A 17,390-nucleotide genomic window follows, 5' to 3' on the forward strand; every position below is an offset into this window, starting at 1 on the left:
AATTAGGCCATGATCTATTAACATTTCATTTTGTAGTGATAAAATTAAATGGAGGTATAAGAGATTTCTTCAGAGATTTTGGTTTTTTGCACATATTATCGCATAAGCACCGTTGTATGTAGTATTGTGCATTTGGAAGGAAAAATACCTTCTTCTGCCTTTTCTCTAAGTTCTTGTTCTTCAGTTTTATATGAATAGTTTCAGTTGATAGAAATTTTATACACTAGCATCGTCGTGATATAAAATGTTGGTACTATTTCATGTAATACTTTTACATAAACAAAGCTTTGATTCAGTGTGCTGTCATGTCAGCTTCATGTACTTCTTCAGTTTTATTAATTCTAACATTTGTTCATTGAAGGGGTAATGATTTATTGTGTGTGGAAATTCCACAATACCCTATTTTGCTTTGACAGCTGTATTTATTCCAGTGTGTTAATTAATGGGAATCCCAGTTGTTAAAATGGTTTTCTGATGTGTCGACAAAACCCAAAGAAACAGCTGACAACTACACACTTTGGTTTCAGGAAAAAAAAAATATGTTTTCTTTCTTTTTTTCTCCTGCTCTTCATGTATGGAATACAGGGATTGTCCATTGGAAAGAAGAATGAATCCAGGCAAGTCTTTCAGTTTTATTTTAAAATCTATTTTTGTAATAGTTCCTTTTTAAGATTTGTCTGTAATATTGTTAAATGGAAAAAACCCCACAAACAAACAGTTGAAGCTAAAATAATTCTATTATTTTCTTAGCTGAGTTACTTCCCACAGTGAGTTAAGCGATGTGATTAAAGTGATTAAATTTCCTTCATAGTCTCCTTTATACTGCGATCTATGATCTGACATGTAGGAATCTTTAATCTAACAGTTAAAGGCACAAGAAGATATAACTATGGTAAAAAACAGAAGTCAGAAATATTTAAACTGGCAATTAAATGTAGCTTTTAAAAACAGAATGAGTCTGACCTTATTTTTGAGCATCTCACTACATTGAGGGCAATTAATAATTGACATTCCTTCTCATGGAAAGTGACAAATTCATCAACATTTGGAATCTTGAAATCAAAATGAGGTGCCTTTGAAAAAAGTGTTCTGTAACCCAGTCAAAAATCCAGACTTTTAATGTTAATCTGTGGTAAAAAGAAAAAAAATAATAATTTCCCAATAGCAAATGGCAAGAAACTCTTTGTTCCTTGTTATTTAGAAGCTGGATAATAAGATTACAGTGGATTCTTCTGGTCTCAACAGAAGAACATGGATCTATAAAAAGCTGTTCAAATAATACATGATATGAGTACAAGCAGGAGATAGAACATTTTCAAATGAAGGATGACATTAGGGAGGCAGTCTGGTTTAGCAATTAGTGCATGGATTCACTAGTCAGAAATTCTACATTCTATTCCCATATCTGACATTGATTAGCAAGTCACATTAGGACTTATTATCAAAAGTCAGATATGCAGCTGATCATCTAATTAAGATCATCATGCTATTAGCATAACTGCATTTGCAAATCATGCATGCAGAGCTTTAGCCTTTGTTTAACCTTGATCTGTGATGTGAAAGCAATCTGTGTTACAGACTGATAGAACCCTCTTATTCCATGGTTTGAGCAGCTCACAATTTTTAATGTATTTATCCTCACCAGATTCTGTCAAACTGGGTATTACTATTTATCCTTATTTTAAGAAAGCGGAACTGCAGCACAGAAATAGAAGGTTCTGATTTCCAAAGATACTTAGGCATTTAAAGATGCAGATAACCTATTAATGAAATTTTCGTAAGTCCCAAAGAAGGTCACATCCTTAAGTTCTATATAAATTTTAATGACATTTTAAGTGCCTAAATCACTTCAAAATTTGGTTCTGCATCCTTTGAAGGCCTGTGACGTCAAAGACCAACTGGGAACTCTGTCCACATTAGCAAGTAGCACAGACCAATATAAGGAGATTAATAAAATGAAACAGTCTGTACTAAGGATCTGGTATTTGCACATTTCAGGGAGCTTTAATGCTGGGCAAGTTCCAGACATGCTGTAGACAGAATCCTTGTCAAAGCTCACCTTCTACTCACTTTAATTCCAAAATCCAGTTTGTGTGGAGCTCCAAGTATGACGGAAAGCATGGTAAATGGAAATGATCGGGAAATTTTCTTAAAAAATCACACCTGAGCTAAATGTTGATGTAGACTTTGTGAATCTTAGGACCAAATCAATAAAAATATAAGTAATTGGATTCCTCTCTGCAAAGGTGGAGAATACTGATGTCCTTGCTTGAAAAGTTAGTATCAGTAAACAGATTTGGTCATCTGAAAAGTATGGTAAGATTGTTTTGCAGTAGCTCACTGAAAAGCTGGATAGAAACAGTTAAAACTAACTTGAGAAGGGATATATTTGATTTATGGAATGTTAGCCAACTTAGCAAAACAAAATACTTAACACCTGTCCAACTTTGAAAATATTGCTGTATTCTGGGATTATTTTAGTAAATATTCCGAATCTCTCTTGGCCAAGTTTATGAGAGAAAACAATAATTTTCCGTCCACTGCATTGCTCTCACATTTTCATTAATTTTCCATAAGATGAGAAAATGAAAGGAGAAATGTCTTTCTTATTTCAGTGTTACTAAGTATATGAGTAAAATGAAAAACATTTATGGAATGAAAACATTTATGGAACACTTCCATACAATAAGGTGAAAGAGAGATTAGAATTTCAAAGAACAAATATGATTGAGAGTTTCAGCCGGGTAAATATTTCAAAAATCTCCTGGAATTATTAAATCCACTAACTGCTGTGCCATTCTTTTGAATGAAATAATTTTGTCACTCTTACATATTACAGAGAAATATCATGGGAAGATGAGAAGTGTTCTGTGAACTGATATTTCTAATCTAAATATTTTAATTCTTCCAAAATAGCAAATGAACTTTCATCACTGTACATATGAAAAAAATCCAAAAGCAAAACAGTCCATGTGACAACTGCAGATGTACCAGATTTTCTAAGCTATCTTGATTTCTTCCCTTTTTTTCTTGTGCTTTGGTAATGCTGACATACTTAAGTAATAAGTACACATGAGCATTACTCAAGAGAGGTCAGCAAAAGAATGCTGGAAAAAAAAGAAGGTTCGTTGTTACCCTAATAGCCTTTTCATGCCCTGAAATATTACATCAGAGTTAAAAATACAGGATATAAACAACAGATATTGAAAACACCCACATGAATTGAACAGGGTCAGAGGTTAGTAATGCAAAGTGAAAAATCTATATGAATTTTAGAAAAAAAAAAAGACTTCTTTGTATCTGCATTTTATATATGTATGTATTTATTTATTTTAAAGGACCACAATTATGAGATAACTATAGTAAGTTTCTAGTATTTTCTTGCCAATGTTCCCGAGTGAAAAGATGCCTTAATCCACATCCTTTCCCTGTCTTTGTCTCTGACTGAAAACTTAGAGCTTTGCTGACTTGTACCAAATACTGTGGATGGCTCAAGAGAGTCTTTTTTCACTCTAGAAAATTAAGACACTTCTAGAGGTTTTCCAGATGTTACTGCCAAAAGGATTTGTGATATCCTAATATGTCCCTTCAGAGTCTGCTAGGCTGATGGATAAATTGAAGGAGGTGGTCTTATAAAAGTATACTACTCCTCTCTCAGTACTGTATATGAAGAACACCTCAGCTGGCCTTTTAGTGTAAGTACTGCCATGCTTATAATATATTTCCACTTACATTATTAGTATAGCTTGGCAGGGAATTTACAAGGTCTAAACCTAATACTCCACATTACCCTAAGAAAAATTTTTCAACTGAAAAATATATAGTTTTCCTTTACAATTGGTGACAATACTCACAGTTTACTTTTGTTAATTTTACATTACCCAGAAATTATTTTCATAGTGCCTCTTCCCCTCCAATTTTAAATTTGTGAAGGCTTCCAGATTTGAAGGCAGTGTTAATTTTTTTTTTTTAATCACTGTCTTTCTGTTTGAATAGAAGGCTACTTATCAGCAGCAAGGCTTCCTAGACTGCTTATCCCTATATATCTATGTAATAGCGACATAATATCTATATACCTAATGGACACAATTTAAAAAATTAAAATTTAAAAGAGCACATATAATTTTTGTGTTCTTCTACCACAGACTTCCCTTCTAGTTTCTCTAGAGAAAGCTGTCTCCCTTTTCTGAATACTGAACAGGTGGGTATAGAAGGTAGGACATTTTCTATGTTCTCCAGTCTGACCTCTGAAACCTCTGCCTTGGATTTCCCTTGAGAAATGGGAAGACTGGGAAGTGAAATGAAGATGTCTACAGATCTTGCAAACATCTACTTATGGGGACTTTTTTTACTTTTTAATAAATAGTCTTTATCTCTTCAAAATGTATGGAGCTTATGAATGGCTGTTATAATGCAGAAGTTGGAGTTGGAAATCTGTTGGAAAGAGTCCTGAAAAAGCACATGGCTTGCTTGTTGCAAAGGAGCAGATCTAATGCCAAGGCTCAGAGGTCAAGGAGAGGATACATTCCTAGAGACCCAGAGGGAGACTGTGTGAAGGTTGCTGCAACCCAGGAAGGCAGGGCAAATTGCTGGACTCCAGACCATCTGGAAGGAGAGGCTCATTCTGAAAGGAAATAGAAAACAGGGGGAAGATTTGTTTTCAAAACTTTTATTCATCTGCATCATCCAGAAGATCTGCATTTCCTCTGTTTTAAGGGGTTGTCTGTGCTCCAAGAAAACATAGAGATTAGAATTAGTTTAGTATTTTGGGGTGTGCACATTCTACAGATAAGATTGTTTAGTATTACCTCAAGGCTCAGACCTCCTCAGAGTCACATCGAAACCTCATAAAGGCAAATGCTTATACATAAGCTTTCTGGGAGATAGTGCCTCTCTTTCTTATGTGGAAATGACTACAGAAATATTAGTAAATTATCCCTGGTGTAATTTATTTGGCTAGTGCTGCTGGTAGAAGGAGACAAATAGCTACTATAATGGGCTAGAAACCATGGAAAAATAAGCTTGCTGTTTAAACTCTTGAAGTTGATATAATTAGTGATGACAACTAGTCTCTAGTTAGTACAAGAAATTTTAGAACATAGTCTTACACTGTTTTCTGTTTCCCTCAATTTTTGCCTGCTTTTCTATCTCTAGATGCTAAAATCAAACATTTCAGTTTTCCAAGAAATCACCCATCATATAATACACACTGCAAAAAAAGTATATTTTCTGTTCCGAGACATCATTTATGTATAAAATCTGTGGTTTAACATTACAAATTCATAGACATGTAGGCCCCCATACAGTGAGCCAAGTTCTCTGCTGTCTTAAATTCTCAAGCAATCCTAGTGCAATCCAGGAAAATAAATGCATAAGCTATAGGACCAAACTATCAACACCAGCCATTGATCCATCTGTAAAGCGAGCATAAAGCATTATGCATTTTTTACCCCCTTCCCTTCCTGTTTTGGGATAGCTGACATGAACTGCAATCCAGATGCCACATGCTTTGTAGAAGCATTGTAACTTACATCCTACCTGCATGGTATCTGTTGAGCAAAGCTGCACCATGCTTTGATTTGTTAATTATCTGCTATATTACACCAGGTAGCTGAGATGCCAATGGATTGGTGTGAGAGAGTAAGGGTTGGCAATAAGCATAATTCTGATTGTCTGATTTGCTGTATTTGATGGGACTTTCTTGAGGTGTCTGACAGAGAAAGTGTGTAAATAATTTGATACTGACATGTTCACACTTACCTTCAGAAATTACTGTGCAGTTCACAGAAGATTTCACAGACTGTTGTTTTCAGAAATATGTTATTTTATTTCGTTATGGTTGGAAAAAGGCTCATCAGGCACTACTGTCACCATTGTAAACAGCTGTGAAGGTAGCTTCTCATGTTAAGAATCAGGAAAGATCTATGTACCTGCAAATGCAAGGAGCCGACTGTATTTATATCAGTTTTTATAACACAGGGATAATTATTAAGGGAAAAATATTGATATTGCTGCTGGGGACGATCCTAAGTTTGGCAGATTGATGCTTCTGAGAATTCTTTCACTGTCGGCATCACAGTATCTCTGACTATTTTACTCACAAATAGTAAGCTGCTTACACAATCTAATTTGCCAAAAGTTATTTAGCCAAGAGAAGTGTCAAAATCACTATTAAGATAAAGACATCTGCTTCTGCATTAGAACAGCAGGGAAAGCAAATGCTGATGTAGTTTTCAAAATAGTGAATGTGAAAAGTGGGAGATGCAACATAAAAAAATAAACAGAGTATTGGTAACTATCAAAGGCTTGTTAAAAGAAGTCCCAGTGAAAGACTTCACGACTTCCAGAAAAGGATCCACACTTGAAAAAAGGTAAAAGCCTTTTTTATATCATACTACAGTGTGCTATAAGCATACAGCACTTGATGAAACTGGGTGCCCTTGGCAAATGTGATGACAATATTAAATCAGCAGAGTTGCCAACAATCTGCTCTCCAGGCAGACCTTCTTGATGAGGCAGCCAACATCTAAAACTTCAGCAAGGATTCCATAGTTCTGTCCCTGGGGCAAAATAACCCCACACACCAACTCAGTATGGGAACTGATGGGCTGAATAGCAGCAACACTGAAAAGAACCTGGGGATTATGGTGGATGCCAAGATGAATGAGAGCAAGCAGTGTGCTCTCACCATGAATAAAGCAAAATGCATACCAGGCTACATCAGGAGCTGCAAGGAGAGCAGGCTGAGGGAAGTTGTTGCACCCTGTAGTCACTATGGTGAGGCCACATTGAATACTGTATTCAGTTCCGAGTTTCCCAAATCAAGAGGGATGTTGAGAGACTGAAGAGGGTCCAGTGGAGGGCTATTGAGACAAGCTCAACTAAAGTACATGCCATATGCGGAGAGGATGAGGGACCAGAGCTTGTTTGGTCTCCTGAAGAGGAGGTCAAGGGCAATCTAATAGCAGCCTGCAATCACTTGAAGCTTGCTTCCTGTCAAAGGCAGCAAAGCCAAAACAGCGTAGTGGTAGTGGCAGATGATGTAGTAAGGCACAATGGTCACAGATTGCACCTCAGGAGGTTCAGCTGGAGGAGGAAAAACTTTTCCAGAAGCAGCGTGGTGTGGCACTGAAACTGGTCACTCATGGAAGTGGTGGCAATCTCCACCCATGGCACTTTTCATGACTCAGTCAAAGACAGAGCTGGCCTGACCTAGTTAAGCGACAGCCCTGCTTTGAGTAAGAGGTTGGACAAGAGTCTCCAGAGATCCCTCCCAAATGGTGTTTCTATGATTCGATAAAATAAATTGATTAAATATTGTTCACAAAACATTTAGGAGTAAGTGTTTGTGCTTACCACATAGATTTACTGAGTCAAATTATCACAAAAGAACATGATTTTACACTCTATATACATCCAAGGTTAGTGTTTAGTTTCCATTGCTTTCATCTTGAGCATTTCATTAGAGAATATTGGGCCCATTATTTAGATGTGTAAATCAATGCTTTTGAATTTCTGATTTTGACTATTCTGGCTTTTTCTATGATAGTGATTCTAGAGACTGTTAGAACTGTGTCACATTATAAGGATCATATAGGGTTATTACTGTTCATATAGCAAACTAACTGTGGGGACTGAGAAAAAGAAGAATGTAAATGATCAGTGAAGTCTTTCTCCAGTTCTGTGCTTATTTACACTTAGTTTTAATGGTAACTATAATACTTTAATGCAATTTTTTTTCTTCTAATAATGCGTTTTATTCATAATTATAAAATGTTGCCCAAACAACTGCTAGAACAGTTTTTCAGAACCCATAGCTGATAATGTATTCAGTAAACTGCATTGTAACTTTGAAGAACAGGTTAGGACAAGAACTGAAAAATAATATCTTTTCTTAATTGAGTCTGCAAACAGAATTCAGGGTCGTTAATTAAAATGTGGCCTGGGAATGTTTTTTTTATTGACAAAAGAAATTACAGTATGAGCTTTACATCTTTTAAAAGAATAGGTCAGATTCTGATTATGTTCACATTGGCATAATCATAGTGTTTCTGTTGATGCTAATTCATATTTATACCAGTGTTTTGGAATTAAAAATCCATTCAAGCATTTCTAGCAGTACAGTGCCTCCTAGCATGATACTTGACATTGATTTAGATTTAGAAGTAAAAGAAGTAAACGAGCAGTAGAGCTTCCTGAAATATAAATTGATATCAATTTATCCTTAATTTGTAGTTAATGCAGAATATAATGGAGAAAACTTAAATTTGTCATCTCTTTGTGGAGTTCACTTTTTCACTGTAATAATTGATAAATAAAATTCACTTGGGCACTTATGATTATTAATAATGCAGGGATCTGAAACAGCAGTAACAATTACAAGAAATGATATAACCCATTATTTAAACAGAAGCTTCCTTCAATTTCAAAATTGCGACCTTTTTATTTTATAATTTCACTTTCTTTAATACTGGTAAAAATACTGATTTAGAAAAAAAATTGGTTTTTTTCATTTCACATTCCCCTGAGTTTTGCTGAGAACCAAAGGGCAAATAAAACATTTTATTTCATTTATTATTTCTGAAGAAGAGCAAGTTTTTGTTGTAGAGAAGAGATACTGGCCTGTGGTCAGAAACAGTAATGTTTCATATATAGTAGTCTTGTTTCTTCTGCCCTGTACTACTTTTAAGACCTTTTGCGCTCTTGGGTATGCATGTTATGAAAGCTACTTTTTTCTGCTGTCAGAGTTGATAACTCTGTCAAAAGTTTCTTTCTGGGCATTGGCTTATATTTACAGCCAAGTTATAAAACAACTATTTATGTGTGCAGCACAATGTCTCTATGATAACCTCCCAGTTCCAAATATATTAAATGAGGATGCCTGACTATTTGATTCCCTCAGCGTAATGATAGGAGTATTGTTAAGGATATCCATTTGATAGGGGTTGACTTCACAGCATTTATAAAATGCTGTAAAAAAGCGCCTTGTGATATTACTTATTTTCAGGAGGGTCACAAAAGAGTTGAAGCTTCCCATAATAAACTCTGTGGGGATTAATTTAGCTCTCCACAGTATTATTTGTGTTTCATCCAGAGATCCTCCACAAGAACACAAACACCTCGGTGGAGGCTGCTGTAATCGATCAATGTGCAGAGATAGCTGCATGGAGCTTTCCTCAGAACTCAAAAGCAACATAACTGTATTTGCATGACCCTGTTTCTGAATTAATAAATTGCATCTCTCAGTCAATTAATTAGCTCCATGTTCACCATGGTCATTTTACTTTAGTATCTTTAGTTTTGGAGAGACGTTGGTTGGTGTTGACTCAGGGAGTTCTGTGCTGATTTCCACAGAAATCAGCCCTATATCCCCCTCCTTTACAAACCTTAATTTTGCAATTGCACTCCTATGTATTACTTATGAAAGAGAAATCCCAGATGTGGAAAGAGCCTATGAGATTATTGGACAGGTGAAATTTTTTTGCTGTTACCTGAAGCATTGGAATAAAATCAGAAACAAATTTTCTTCATAATATCACAAGATCATAAGATAGTTCAGGTTATAAGGGACCTCAGGAGGCTTCTAGTCCAATCTCCTACTCAAAGCAGGGTCAGCTTTGAGATCAGATCAGGTTGCTGACCTCGTCTTAAAGCCTCCAAGGAAGGAGGCACTGTATCTTTGCGCCAGCTCTTCCACTGCTTGACTGTTATGATGGTGAAAATGTTTTTCCTTATATCCAGTTTGAACATCTCTTGCTTCAGTTTAAGCCCATTGTCACTTGCTCTCCCAGCATTCAGCACTGTGAAGAGTCTAGTTCTGTCTTCTTGATGACCTCCTGATAGGCACTGGAAGGCTGCTATCGGGTTCCCTTGAAAGCCTTCCCTTCTCCAGGCTGAACAGAATTCGGTGGTTATCCACTGAACTAACTCAAGTTTATCAATGTCTTTCCTGTATGGAGGTTAAGGAGCAGGGGGCACAATACTGGATCCAACATCCTAGATGAGATCTAATGAATGCTGAATGCAATACTGCAAGTGCCTGAGGTCTTTACTATATCTAAGACCTTCTTATGCTCTCAAATGACATAACCTTTTTTTATCAGCTGTCTTTAAATAGAAAACTCCTGGTTTTTCTTAGTGTGATTAGATCATATTTATAACCAAGCTAAGGAATGATGTCAGAATTATATATGCAAACAGGAAAGTTGTACTGATTTTCCTATATAATTTCCATGGGGGAAAGTAAAAAAAAAAGATCTTGGTCCCAAAAATGTGGTCCCACTCTGCCAGTGGACCATAACTCCTCATTCCCATGCTACCCACAAGTCTACATTAGCTCCTCAACAGTACTGGGGTGGGAGGAAGATACTGTGCTATATAATAATGTGACAACATGGTGACAAATAATGGATTTTTTACCGAATTAAAGCTTTGTGCAGGCTGTGATATATAGATGACTTCCCAGAAAAGATCAATTCTTTTTTTACAGTACCTCATTATTCACATGAATTAAAGATGTAACTAATAACTCCACAGCTATCATTTAATATATTTAAGACCTTTGAAAAAAATACAAGAGAAATCAACAAAACTGATTGTCAAGCAGGAAATAATATAAACAAAGGGTGGCCTTGATAGTGACTACTTTAGAAATATAATTTGGTGGTCTTCTACAGTGTTGCCAGATAAAGGACTGGCATTTCTACAAGGCAAAGAAAGCATCAGATTGGCTTTACAAAGTCAACACTTTGAAAAGTAGCCTTTGTAGTGGTATGAGCAGAGTTATTTAGTGTTTAAATCTTTATCCAGTGGAAATTCAATGAAAAACAAGAATTACAAACTTTAATGATACAGGTTCATTCCACTTTAAAAATGAAGTAAAAGATGTAATAGGAAGATTGGATTTGTTGGAAGATGCAATCCATATTTTCCACAAAATGAGAACTAATTTTTATTCTTTTGATTATCCTGCTGTCTGCTGTAATTTTGTCTCCCATTTTCCTTAGCCGGTTTTCAGTTCTCTTCTTCTTAAACCTTTGTATAGACAGCTATCCTGAATGTTCTCTATGATGTAATAGAAAACTACTGAATTTATTAACAGTTGAGGGATAGAAATAAAGAAAATTGCATTAGCAACAAAAGGATGTGAGAAGAATAAAGTCCAACAAAAAAACCCCCAAATATCTTCACATTGGAAACAGTGGAACAAAAAAATAAAACTGTTAAACAAGTACCAAAAAAAGTTAAACAAACTACCATATTGCAATGACCACTGGGATTTCTACACAGGCTGTATATTCAGTCCTACTGAAGAAGGATGGAATGAAGTAATATGGTAACTGTAACACTTTTTTTTTACATTATGTGTGTGCACAATACCACAAAAATATCCTGTCTTGTACTGTAATGAAGCTGTAGTACAATACACGTTAGATTGTCTTCAGGGCAATTTTTGTTTCAGTTAGAGGTTTTTCTGCAAATATCCAAAGTAAATTGAAAAGCAGGGATTCCTGCAAGTGTCCAACTCAGGTCTGCAAGATTTACCTTCAGCATCTTCTAAATATTCAGCTTCTTTCAGTGTTCAGTTAAGTCATTGTCTTGGTTTTGGCTGGGATAGAGTTAATTTTCTTCTTAGTAGCTGGCATAAGTGCTGGGGTTTGGAATTAGTACTAGAAGAATGTTGATAACTCACTGATGGTTTGGTTGTTGCTAAGTGGTGCTTGGACTGGCCAAGGACTTCTTGGGTCAGACATGGGCATTATTATTCCTATTGTTATTGTTATTCTTTTCTCTTATTAAATTCTCTCTATCTCAACCCACGGGTCTTACTTTTTTTTTTCCTGATTCTCTCCCCCATCCCACTGAGGCGGGGCAGGGAGTGAGTGAGCAGCTGCGTGGTGCTGAGTTAACCACAGTCATGCACGCTGCACAGCCCAGTGAGCCAATGCTGCTGGTGCAGGCGCTCTACAGATTAGCACAGTGCTCTGAAGGCTGACCCTCATCACACAGCTCAGAATATCAGACGGATGAACAGGTCAAAGAAATCAGTTTTTTTCCTCAGCTCTGTGGAGTTTTAGTGGGTAGGAAGATAGCATGAATTCCTGTTCCAACATCCTATTGCAAGACTCTTTGGAAACCTGTTGCAGGTATGCAGTGGTCTGAGTGACTGAAGTCCAGGATAAAGGAGCTGCCTGAGTGCAGAGGCCTTGCGGGTCTGCTTCTTACCTACCATAAGCATTGGCCATGGTACGGGAAGGAGGCCCCTGATTTGTGATTCAGCTGCTGAGTTGGCAGAGAGGATTTAAGTGATTTGTTTCCAGTTGAGTTCACTATTGCCAAGATAACTCTTCTTTACTCAAAAAGGAGATTACAAGATGTCATGGTTTCTGCTACAGATGAATTGGATTGATAACCTTGATGTTAGGTCATCAGGATGTTCCAACTGCTGAGCACATGTGAGAGCCAAGAACGACCAGCTGTGTGTATTATGCCTGAAGGACTGTGGTAGAACAGGAAAAAATGGCTTTGACCTTACTAGCGGTACTTGATTCCTGAAGGATATTTATACAGTGGAAGAGAGCTTCTGTGTTAAAATGATAAATGATAGGTTAGGAAACCAAAAGTGCTGGTGAAGGTGGCTATCTGGAAAAGTCAACCCCCTTGGGTACTAGATTGCTCAGCAAACTGGAATAGCCAAAGAACTCCCAGGCAATGGATGCACTGACAGATACAATCCCTACTCTCACTAACCTCTGTGTAGTCTGTGGTTACGCTGCCATGTTCATGTAAATTGAACCCTGTATTGCCACTGACATGGGTGCTCCCATCTTCTTGTCTGCTGGGAGCTGCTGTTTCTGGTGTGTTGCTGGTGTCAAACTGAGTCCTTCTTTTGACTGGGGCAGTTCTTCAGCATGTCTCACTGTGTAGTTGCCTTTTACTGGTGTAAAGAAGATGAGAATAAGAAGCTGGGATGCAGAAAAGGGTAGGATTCTAAGATCTTCTTGCAAATTTTTTTCGGAAAACAGAAAAGATTATATGGTTGCTGTTGTTGCACAGTTTGGGTGAACCCCAAAGAGAAGTATAGTTTCTGGTCCCTATCATAAGGTCCTTGATTTGGTTATCTAGTGCTGGCCTGCATACTAGGTTTTCAGTACTAGACGTGACTTAACTACAGGTGACAGAAGAATGCAGAAGATGACAGAATATCTTTTTGTTGCTGATCAGTGTCATTGTGGTCAATAAAACTGGGATTTTTCCTTATCCTTTTCCTTATCTTGGCTTAAATTTTTAGTGAGCCCTGAATTAAAAAAAAAACCAAACAACCAACAACAAATCACCCCACTCCCACCAACCCCAAACCCAACACCCTTGCAAAAGGAATTTCTAAACTCAAAATACAGAGTGAATTTGCAATTCCCTACTAGCAGGTTGAACTTTGATTATAGTCATCAGTGAGAATATCTAATGAAGTCCACTTGGCTTTGGATTCAGCCAAAGACAGTGATGCCTGAATCAGTTACCTATGTGTAGATGCTTACATGAGAGCTAGGTGTCAGGTCAATGGAGAACTTACCAATTAGTGGAGACCAGAGAGCTGCTCATCAGTTATTCATTTCATCAAATATAGGTATGGATTAAAGGGTGAGCTGAACAGTTCTCTAGATTCTATCAATTATAATGACTAGACCTCCATTACATAAAGTGGCAGTTGACATAGCTAATTCATATGTATACACTCATTTTAGGTACCTTAATCTGCAAACTAAATTTTTATCCCAAAAGATAAATAGAGATTAAAGCTGCCTTCACTACCAGAGTACCATCCAATATTGGGAATGCTTTTGCTCCTATGCAAATGCTTTATTTTATAAAAGCTTCCAAAGCACCACAATTTCTCCATGATAAAACATTCTGCTGCTTGCCACTTTGGTACTGAGATTTTACAACTTAGAGCTCAGAGGGTTTTGATGGAATGTAAACCTTTTGGCATTGCTGAGTGTCCATAATTGTATGTGTATCCATGGTAACTACAGGAGAGAAAGTACGGGTGTATAATTCTTCTTCAGTAACACAATGTTATGTTTTTCTTGGTAGACAAAGAGATGTTAGCGAGTCATAAACATATTAAACAGAATATCAACAGCATATTAAACAGAATATCAAACTTGCACATATCCTCCTTACCAGCAAAACGGAAATTGTTTTAGTAAAATTTTAATGTGTGGTAATAGTTCAGGAATATAGGTACAAAATTTCCGGAGCTTCTGTTTTGAATAAAGGTGGGCAAACTAACGTCAGATCAATCATTTCAGGTAAATTTCCTTTCTTGTAATCTGGAGCTTCTGTTTTGAATAAAGGTGGGCAATCATTTCAGGTAAATTTCCTTTCTTGTAATCCTACAGTTTAATAGAAAAGTCATAACTAATCATGCCAATCTTGTTGCTTACCACAGAAAGGGCTAAATTACTCTCTGACTAATCCAAGTGGATTTTACACCCTGTTAATGTACTATATTCCTCTGTGATAGCCTAAACATGTTCATGTAACTGTTTTCATATGGTGTAAATGACTCCAGAATCAACATGATACTGACTGTACTGCTATATTTTAAGTAAGGCTTTTTTTTCCTTGTTTTTATGTTTTATTATTTTCAGTTAGAAAAAATTCAGAATATTTTAGACACAGTTATGACTGTTATTTTAAAAGCAAAAATATCTGGACACCATTTTTGTTTTATACTTTCCATCTCCTTCAAGCATTAGGGGTCTACAGAGGTTTGCATATGCATAGAAAATAGATGTACCTGAAGAGACACAAACTTGAAAAACAAAAGCCATCTTGCTGTAAAAGAGAAAGAAAAAAGTCCACTTTTATATACAGGTAAACTGGTTTCTAAATGGAAGATTTTTTTTTCCAATTTTCCATGAGTTTTCAGCTGCTTTCTAATGGGACATACAAACTGAAGAAGGAATGCAAGCATAGGTTCTGATCCCACAGCAATTTTTTTCTCCAGCTACTGGCCCACAGAAATTTGGCATCTGTGGTTTCCCAGCCATGAAAGTAATCCATTGAGTGGAAATCTGGGGGATTTTTTCTGCTTTTTTTTTTCTTCCCATCTCTGAGATACTAAATTTGGTGTTTTGATGTCCTTCACAATGTCAGAGACTGATTATGCTTAGCACAGTTTCTATTTAAAGAAATAAGACTGGGAGTCATCAAGTTAGTATTTTCTGACAGCATTACTAAGTTATGTTTTTCTCTGTTTTCCCCCTTCAGCCATGAAGCTGGGGGGTGGGGAGAGGAGAGAAGATAATTAAATAAAATTTACAGTCATTGCATTTTGCTAACAATTTAATTACAAATCCAACAAAGATAAGAATAAGACTGTAGGAAGCTTTTAATCCTTCCTGAGAAATCTGTCATGGAGGAGCCCTCATTGTAAAAAGGGATAGGTCCAGTGTAGGAATCATACGGAAGAAAACCTCCATTCTGGAGCAGGGTCAGAGAATAAGAATAAGGACTATAATCCAGTTTCCCTGTAAGTACCTACAGCCTTTGAGGAAAGACCCCCTCTTCATTTTTCCAACTAAAATGCTTCAAAGTCTCTCATTCCTGCACTGGTAAGGTAGGAAAGTAAAAGATCTAGACTCAGTTGTATTCCATTAACTGCATGTCTGATGTTGGAGAGTACGATAACCTCAAGAAATTGGAGTAACAGAGCTCTAGAAGAAGGATAAACTGATTGCACAGAACTGTAGAGCTGGAAAGCCTCTTGGATGCTCAGTACAAAGCATCACGCACTCCTATTCCAAGGGAGAATCAACTCTAACTTTTGTGACTTTTGATATTTGTTTGTCTACTCTGCACTTAGAAACCTCAAATGACTTCCCAAGTTAATGACTTCCAACGATTCAGTCTCTTTTATCATTCAGTAAGTTTTTCTTACAATAGCCATGCCAAATTATGCAGCTTGCATGTATTGTCCTGTTCCTGGATACATTCATAACATGCAGTCATGGAACCAGAGTGATCTAGTCTGATGATGTGCCTTTTGGCAGCAATTTTTCTTCGAAAGGAAAAGGCTAGTCTGATACATTAAATAATTCTGTGCTGGATCCGTAGCTAATTGATTTGTTCTCATTTTAAGTGTTGTCCTGGAAGTGTCACAGTGTATCTCAATATGTGAAGGTAGCTGGTTCAGTAACTGTGATGATAAACAACAAAACCTACTGAAGTTTAAAGCTACTTAGTAGTAAATAAGAAAGCCTTAAGTAATCTTAACAGTGCTCTGAGCAATACACTTTAGAGGTTCTGGGACCTTTGTATAGTTCTTTTAGAAGGCTGCATGGGATGGAAATATCACCCACTTCTGATGGAAGTAGACTCAATTCTCTAAGGAACCTGTGGATCTGGAATTCTGTGTGTAGGAGAGAGTGAGCTGGATGTAATTCAAATATCATCCTTCAAAAAACACTCAAAGAACTGGTATAAAAGTATCCATGAAATCTCTTTGCTCTTTTTCTCAGTGGAGTCTGGCTCCTGGAACAGAAATGAATTATGGAAAACAGTGTGTTAACATAGGATGGAGGAAGGAGCCTTGGAAATAAAGGGCATGTCCATGTCTATATGGCTTAACCTGCTACAGAATTCCCATAATCTACCCATATATACAGGAATTGTGGTTATGGGTGCCAAATCCATCTATGTTGAAACTTGCAATAGATTCCATTTTGCCAAGAATCAATGGAAATTCCATTCAGACATCCCAGTTTATTCACCTCTTGGCTTTTCTTGCTGATTTACCATGGGATGGGAGGCAGAAGGGAAAGATAAGTTTCCAATTAAGTGCCACAAAGCTCGAAGTGGTTGTTTGGTACCCCTCTCCTGGTGGACGATAGCATGCCACTTAAGCTATACACCTATGATGGCCTGGGAGTTTAATCTGAAAAATAAGTGGGTTTTTTTCCATATGCTGTACCATCATATTAGAGATCTGTGGAAGTACTTAAGTGACATTCCTCACAATTTCAAAGGAAGACTCTATGAAAGACTTTATTCATGGTTCACTGTAAACTTCTGAACTTAACTTCCTTTGCTGATCAGCCACAATAGCATTTGTTAACCTTATAGGCATGGCACAAAGCCCTTATTTTCCCTTGTTTGAAAGGTGGTGGGGAAAATAATTTAAAATAAATATCAAACATTATTTTTTAATTGGGTCACTGTATTATGCATAATTTTTCATAGACAATTTAAATAATTTTAATGATGTAAATGTATGTAATGTACTGTGCTACAGAAGATGTATGATTTAACTGTAATAATAAGATTTTTATTTGGGGTTTTTACTCTGAAGACAGCTAAGGAAAAACACAGAGCTTCCCAAAACC

Source organism: Egretta garzetta, unplaced genomic scaffold (genome assembly GCF_000687185.1).
Source record: "Egretta garzetta isolate BGI_Z169 unplaced genomic scaffold, ASM68718v1 scaffold241, whole genome shotgun sequence".
NCBI lineage: Eukaryota > Metazoa > Chordata > Aves > Pelecaniformes > Ardeidae > Egretta > Egretta garzetta.